Raw genomic sequence first — 8,444 nt, 5'->3', positions numbered from 1 at the left:
TCAAGATAGTGAAAATGGGCATAGCTCCAAAATTGTTACACAGATTTAATGCAATCCTGATCAAAATACCAATAGCATATTTCACAGAGTTAACAACATAAACAATCTTAAAATGAAGAGACCTAGAATAACAAAACTAATTCTAGGTAACAAAAGCAAGGCAGAGGCCTCCCAATCCCTGGCTAGAAATTGTCCTGCAAAGATATTGTGATAAAAACAGCACCATCGGCCAGGTATGGTAGCGCATGTCTGTAACCCAGCACTTGTGAAATTTGAGGCCATCCTGAGCTATGTAGTGATTTTTTGTTTTTTTTGTCTTTTTGAGACAGGGTTTCACTATGCAGTTCAGGCTGGCGTTGAACTCACTTTGTAGCCCAGGCTGGTCTCGAACTATCAGTGATCCTCCTGCCTCAGCCTCCCGAGTGCTGGGATTACAGGCATGTGCCTCCATGCCCCAGCTTTACATAATGATTTCAAGTTCAGGTTGAACTACATAGGAGACCCTGTCTCAAAAAACAAAATAAACAAAACAAAACCCCAGGATGGTACCGGCAAAAAAACAGACCTGAAGATCAGTGGAATGATTAGAAAATGCAGAAACAATTCCAAACACAGCCCCTTTATCTCTTTGACAAAGGAGCCAAACACCTTCACTACTGCCCCTCCCAGATCTCATCTTTCTTTGCCTGGGAGGGAGGTAGTTCCTGGCCTCTGGACACTACCACTTGATCTCACTAGGGCAAAATAACAGGGCCAGTATGGCATCGCCACTGGTCCCTAAGAGCAGGACGCTCTGCTTTGACCAGGATGAGAACTGCCTGTTACACATTTGAAAGCCAACAAAGGCAGCTGCAGCCCTCAGAAACCTTTGCTTTTTAAATTTCCTGCTTCAGCCTCCCTAGTTCTGGGATTAGGAGTGTGTGCCATCACACTGGGCCTCAAAAAAGTCAACACTCAAAAATCATCACAAATAACAAACTCACTGAGAGAGAAATTAGGGGAACAACACCTTTCACAATAGCATCTAAAACAAGAAACACCTAGGAGTTAGTGTAACAAAGGAAGTAAAAGACCTTTACATTGAAAACTACAGTTTTCAATGTAATAAACTTGACGAACAGAACAGAAAAAAATAATTTAGTAAAAGGATGAACAGTGGGAATAAGAAATGAGGGAAACTGGCCTCCTTTTCTATAACAGCTCCTTTAAGTGAAGTGCAAAGAGACTTTTTTTTTTTGGTACTGGGAATCAAACTCAGGACCTTATGCTTGCCAGGCAGGTCCTTATGCCACTGAGCTATATCCCCGACTCTCCAAGGAGATTTTTAAATGAGATAAGAACAGTTTCTTCAGACTTGAGAGAAGGGGCTGCCTCTGAAGGGTGAGTCAAGGGAATTTAGGAGTTCAGGTACACCATGTGCCCATTCCATGTACTTGGGTCATTTCTCTGACTCTTTTTCAGTTCAGACCTATTGTATTTATTTATTTATTTGTCTTTTTTGAGACAGGTTCTTGCTATGCAGTTCAGGCTGGCCTTGAGGTCACTTTGTAGTCCAGGCTAGTTTTGAACTCACAATGGTACGCCTGCCTCAGCCTCCTGAGTGCTGGGATTACAGGCATGCGCCACCATGCCCGGCCCAAGATAAAATTTATTTTTAAAGAACAGACTTTTTGCTTTCTACCAAGCATAAATAAGGGGGCTTTGGCTAAGTGGACGTTTTACTTGAGATCAATCATCTGAAGTTATTTTCCACAGATGAACTTTTAAAGGCTAGTTACAATAATGTCTTAGTTTTACATTAGATCTTATACAAGCACCAATTCTAAATCTTATTTATTTTGATATTAAGTAATGCACTCTTCTCAGTAATCCCCATGAAGTACACTGTGATGCCCCAATTTTATCTGCTTTTTGGCAGGTATCTTAGTATATGCAACTTAAAATTTTGTGTTAAGACAATTCTGGATGAATGCTTTATAATTATGTAAATATCATACCTAACTTATATTGTTGATATATGACTTTTGCCTATTTTCTATAGCTTTTTCTGATTTCCTCATTGGGATTTCACAGTATTTTTTTGTGACACCATCAAAGCCAAGAGGGGATCAAATTTTCTTTTTTAATACAGTCACATTACTCCACTTGATTATCATCTGTGTCATCTAAGTCAATATCAAAATCTAAGTCAATCTTCACTTTATTTCTTTTGGAGCTTCTGCTGTGACTGGATCTTTGATTATTTTCAATATTTTCTGGTTCTTTATTGACTGGAATAACAATTTCTTTTTTTCCACATTTTGTACAAACTTCAAGGTTACAAGTGATGGAGACCACATGAAGCAGCCCCAAGCAAGACTTAAACCAACCAATTGGCTTTTTATGTTTACTTATGAATCTGTCCAGAGCCTAGGCTGCTTGTCTGGAAATGGTGACAGGCTCATAGTAAGTGAACCTCTGTGAGTCACTAATCCCTACTAAAACCTGAAATGTTGGATGAAGCTGGAAAGCCTCAAAGGATAAGATAAGATCACAGCCAAGGACACCTACATCCCATCTCAACTAGATAAAGACTGTAGCCTGAGGCATCTCACTCATGGATGGATTAACTTAATCCTTATTAAGGATTAATTTAATACCTTACTTGGAGAAGTTCTTGATTAATTCTTTCTTTCCTGAGTATTTCCCTGATAACCAAATAAAAACAGGCCATCCAGAAAAGGTCTTGGTCTTAGCCCAAGAGAATCTCGAATTCTATGAGGGGGTTTGGATCCTGTTGGAGCCCTGAAATCCTTCCATCTGCCTCTTTTTATTTAGCCTTCACCGTACACTTGCTAGGGAGATTGCGGACCTGATCAGCCTGCAATAACTAAGGGATAGTATTAACCCAATACATAAGCACATGGTCTACACATTATGTGGTAAGAGTTCTTCAAGGTCTTTTGTAAACATTTAACACACTTCTTAGGTTTTGATAATGGTTTATATTTGCTGTATTTTACCTGCCATTTAAGAAATTATTTACAGTGCTGACATACTCCATCGTAAAGTTTTGCATTAGTCCTCTTGGTCTGAACTCTCTTACGAGACCTGGCATTTTGGAAGGTAAACACATTCTGGTGCTTCTGAGTCATGGAAGGAGCCATGTTGCCTTTCCGGGAGCTCAATGCCTAAACTGCAATCACCTTCCAATGGGTGTAGCATAAGTGTCACAGAGACGACCAAGGCACCTGCCCCGTGCTGTGGTCTCTTCAGCCTGACTTTCTTGAGTAAACTGCTACCCCTGATGCCCCTAGAGAATGGGTGTAGCTGCTCTTTCTGAATAAACCATTATCAGAAGAGTCTAAATGTTAACACATGTTTTCATGAATGAATCTGATTCCAGGATGGTAGGAAGGCTTGGTAGAAGTAGCCCAAGACACGTGCCTATCTGTATATGTCTAAGATTGGATGTGTTTAAGACGATAATACCTGGAAATTTCACCTTCTGCAGTGGGCTAAAGGTTCTATTTCAGAAGGACATGCTCTACACAGGGAAAGGATTTCAGATGCTGAGGAACAAAGCCAAATATAAAAAATGTTCACTGCAGAAGTCACTGACATAACATATATGGAAGGTAATGGTATCAACCGGAAGAGCACACTGCATTACATGCCACATTTATATTGATGAGGTTTTGTGTTAGTCCAGGTTCTCAAAACAAGCACATGTCACAATAAGTGCACAAGACTTCTGGAGGAAAATGCGTGTGAGGAAAAGCAGGGAGAGACTGGAGAAAGCTGAGAGAGAGTTCCTTCATGCAGTGTGACTCTGCTATAGAACAGAGGCTTCTGGCAAGAATGAATAGAGCCAGGCCTGGTCTGCAGGCCTATAATCTCATCACTCTGGGAGGCAGAGGCAGGATGGTTGTAAATTCCAGCCCAGCCTGGATAATTTAGAAAGACCTTGTCTTAAAATAAAAAGGTCTGGAGATGTTAGTCAGTGAGAAGGCTCTGGGTTCAATTCCTAGTACTGGGGAAAAAAATGACCAGGATTCCTTCAATCAAAATTCAAAATTGCTATCAGAAGAGTCCCACATGTTCCAGAAATGAGCCAGACTAAATATCCCTTAGTGGGATATGTCACTGGCTGGGAGCAGCCCATTAGAATTGCTGTGACACAAATTAGTAATGGATTTCAGAACACAGCATCTGTAGCCAGAGGAATCATGCTTCGTGTATTAGTCCAGCCGAGATGTGCATTTCATGGCCTCTACAATATTTATCATGCATATTTGTTCTGCCTCTAATTAGAGGTAAGGGATTTCTCCTATAAGGGATAAAAAGAATATCCTGGGCAGATGTGATGGTGCATATCTTTAATCCTAGCACTTGGGAGGCTGAGGCAGGAGGATCACTGAAAGTTTGAGTCAACCTGGGTTACATAGTGAGTTCAAGGCCAGCCTGAATTACATAGTGAGATCCTGTCTCAAAACAAAATGCAAAACAAAACAAAACAAAACAAAAAAAACCCCTAACAAGCCCTGAAGAAATACAGCTGGGCATGGTGGTGCATACCTGTAATCCCAGCATTTGGGAGGCTGAGGCAGGAGGATCGTTGCAAGTTCCAGCCCAGCCTGGGCTACAAAGTGAGTGCAAGACTAGCCTGAACTGCATAGTGAGACCCTCTCTCAAAAAGACAAAAAAAAAAAAAAATACTGAACAGTGGTGTGATTGCTTAGCAAAAATATGGTGCCATCACGGTAATCCTTCTTTCATTTCTGATATTATTAATTTGTGGGTCATGCAGTTTTTGGATCACTTTTCAGATTTTACCCTTTTCTAAGATAGTGGAGTATGAGGGGGCTCACTCTGGCACTGGTACCAGAGGAAAAAAGAAGGCCTTAGTTCTGCATATTCCTGTTGGCCTCAGCATCCCTGTGTGTGGACTGGACTGTTCTTCGGATTGGGCCACTGAGCCCCTCTAGTGTTTTAAATTTGCATCGATGGAGCCCATGGCCAGAATGTCTACTCTAGCCATTTGTATTTGGTTGTAGAATTTCTGTTTAATCCCTTGCTCCTGATTCCCCTATTTCCTCTCCGCATCTGTTTGTTCCTTCACGATCCACAGAAGAACCTGAAAATCTTAGGCCGTAGTGAGAAGGAAGTATGCCACAAATTCAGCCATCTAGCCTCAAATAATTCTGTCCTTTTCCTAGAAGAAATCTTGAGACTTGTTCAATTTAAGATCAATTACAGAGTTTCTTAACTCTGTGACAAAAGAATACAAAAACCTGTGATAAGAAAATGGGAAAAGAAAAATATTGAAGTGCAAATATTTTTTTCACTTAGTTCTGCAGTTGTGAAAACATGGCACAAATTAATAATTTAATTAATTATCCAGAAGTAGGAGCAGCATGGGATCCAAATAAATGACTCTCAGGAAGATTGAGCTGTGGAGAAACTACTTGAACGAAATCTGAAAGACCATAATAGTAGAGAGGAAACAAGCTTCAAGGTTGCACTTAAATTTGGATTTAAATTTCCTGGAGCCACTGTTGTAATTTTGCCTTCCTTGTCAGTAGGAGAAACATTAAATATAGAAATCTGAATATTTCTTAAAGAAAAGCCACAATTTATTAATGATGGATTTATTTATAATGTAAATGAACAAATTCAATTCCCTAGAGCAAATATATTCTGTAAATTAAATGAGCCATTTGGTGGGTTTTTTTTTTTGTTGTTGTTGTTGTTTTTGGTACCAGGGATCACACTCAGGACTTTGCACTTGCCAGGCAGGCACTTATGCCACTGAGCTATATCCCCAGCCCCCATTTGATGTTTAACACACTTTCTATTGCATGCTACTTTTTTTTGTTGTTGTTTTTGTTTTTTTTTTTTTGAGGCAGGGTCTTGCTATGTAGTTCAGGTTGGCCTTTCACTCACTTTGTAGCCTAGGCTACAATCCTCCTGCCTCAGCCTTCCAAACGCTAGGATTACAAAAATGCACCACTATGCCCAGCTACATTTTAAAGAGAATAAAAAGAAACTTCATATTGAATACCTCTGAAAGAACTTGTGTTTAACCATGGATATCCCAAGAAATAGTTCACTCTTTGTCAGTTAGGATCCCAGAAGGAAAGGAGATAGAATAACAATACCAGGATTTGAGAAATGGTTGATAAGGGACTATTTTCAAAGGTAGGATCTAAGCCTAAACTTCAGGGAAGTCTGGGATCTGGAAGAAGTGATATGAAGAGAGAGCGTCACCTTCAAAAAAGCTGAGATTCCTGTGGCAGATCTGGTGGCGCATGCTTGTAATCCCAACACTGGGGAGGCAGAGACAGGACTGCTGTGAGTCAGAGGCCAGCCTGGGCTACAGAGTATGTTCAAAGCCAGTCTGAACTGCAGAGCAAGACTCTTGTCTCAAAAAAATAAAAAAATAAAAAATAAATAAATAAAAAATCTGAGATTCCTACACGGCGACTTGGAGACAACTGGGGGAATAAATAAATACCCTGACCTCAATCCTCACTTCCGTCCTGTCAGAAAGCTTGACCTGACCCAACCAGAAACCAAGAGGCAAGGAAATCCACTGGTGTACTTTAGGGGTCAGTCTGCAGGAAACGGAGCATGCTGAAGAAAGACAGTTGCTCTAAAGAGGCACGCAGAAGAAATACACCGCACTAATAAATAATATTTTTTCCCACCTGTCTCTCTGTTCTGTTTGACACCCCTTGACTTTAAATACTCTTAGATCTCATAACACGTTAAACAACAGAACTGGGTATAGAGTTTTCTTCCCAAAGCTTAGAACTGGGATATACAATTTCTATTAAAGTCAATTAAGGCTAATTCCATTTTCACTGGTAGGAACCATGTTCTAGGCAGAGGGAAAGGAAACCGAAGGGTTCAGAACACACGGCTCTTGGGAGTTCCGGGAGGCAGGAACCACGGGAAGATGAGTGTGATTATGGAAGTCTGCCTGCTCCATGCTAGAGGTTTATGTTTTTCTTATAAACAGTGAAGGAAAGCTGTGGAAGTGTTTAAGCAGGACAATGAGAACAAAAGCACTGCTTGAAAAGAAAGATGTAGGAAACAAGCTAAGGGAAAAAATCTCCAGTAAATGAAGTTGAAGGAACAATAGCAGGAATTTTACAAACGGATATTGGAGATGATGGGATCTCAGGAATAGTCTTATCTTTTTTTTTTTTTCCAGTACCGGGAATCGAACTCACAACCTTCAGCTTGCCAGGCAGGTACTTTTGTCACTGAGCTAAATCCTCAGCCCCCAGTCTTATCTATTGATGCAGAATTTGAGGTCACTTTAGGAAGACGGAAGGAAACAGAAAGTGAGAGAAGCCTCAAATAGTGGTGCACACCTGTAATCTCAGCACTGGGGAGGCTGAGGCAGGAGGATCAATACGAGTTCCAGGCTAGCCTCTGGTACATAGCGAGATCCTGTCTCAAAAAACAAAAAAACTAAACCAAAAAGAGTGAAGCCTGTGCCAGATGAAGCTGCAGGTCTTCCTCACTTGTATCACTTCATGGGCTGCTCCTTCCCAGCGTGTCTTGGTTACTTTTCTCTCGTTGCTGAGGCAAAATGCCCAACACCCCAAATTAAGGAAGGAAAGGTTTATTTACCTGTTTGTGGAGCTTTCAGTCCATACTTGGCTGGCTCCAAGGCAGAGTGGAACACAGCAGAAGGCAACTGTCCCTGGTGGTGGAAAACAACAAAAGCAATCAGCAAAAAGCAAAAGGGAGAAGGGGTGGCAAGTCTCCTCTTTCCAGCCTTTACACTGTATGCAAACTATCCGCCCCAGGGCGGGTGTAGCTCTCACACCCATAATCCTAGTATTGGACTATGGATCAATCAAATATCTAGAAGCCTGCTCTATGACTGCATGAGGATTTGGGGGGACACGCAGACAAACAAACCATAACACAGTGCAAACACTTAACAGTTCCTGAGTAAACCTGCTGACCCATTGTCAGAGAACCCCAAAAAGTTAGCTTAAAGAGCAGGAGAGGCAAATGGAAAGGGAAAGCTGCATCTAGGTGAGATCTGGTGAAAGTGAACGGCAGAAAGTAAGACTGATTCTGGTCACTGTATTTGGACATCTAGGTACTGCTGAAAGGGCGAATGGTTAGTAGGGTTATGGACCAGAAATATCTCTCATTCCAGAGAGAAGGAAGCGGGTGTGGTGAACACATAATTGGTAAACACATGAAGTCTAAAAATTACTGAGCTATTGGGTGGAGGGAAAAAATGTCAGTTTGACCCAAGAAAGAGAAACTGTGCTTGATTGTTAGTTATTTTGAAAACAATGTATGCGTCTAAGAACGTTCTGAACTTTGCAACACCTGCTTGCTGGAACCCATAGGTTCCGCTTTTTTGCCCTTGCAAAAAATCTTTTCACCTGTGCCAACCAGGAGGTGGTTTTCAGGCTTAAAAGCTCAAACTT

General features: G+C 41.1%; 1 pseudogene; it reads right to left on the bottom strand.

Annotated features, from left to right (window-relative positions):
* Window positions 1-2,115: 2,115 nt before the first annotated feature.
* Window positions 2,116-6,973, bottom strand: LOC102003949 (annotated as a pseudogene).
* Between the last annotated feature and the right edge of the window lie 1,471 nt (window positions 6,974-8,444).

The sequence above is a fragment of the Chinchilla lanigera genome, unplaced genomic scaffold (assembly GCF_000276665.1).
Source record: "Chinchilla lanigera isolate Chin_1 unplaced genomic scaffold, ChiLan1.0 scaffold00008, whole genome shotgun sequence".
Lineage (NCBI taxonomy): Eukaryota > Metazoa > Chordata > Mammalia > Rodentia > Chinchillidae > Chinchilla > Chinchilla lanigera.
This window is presented reverse-complemented; position numbering and strand designations above follow the sequence as displayed.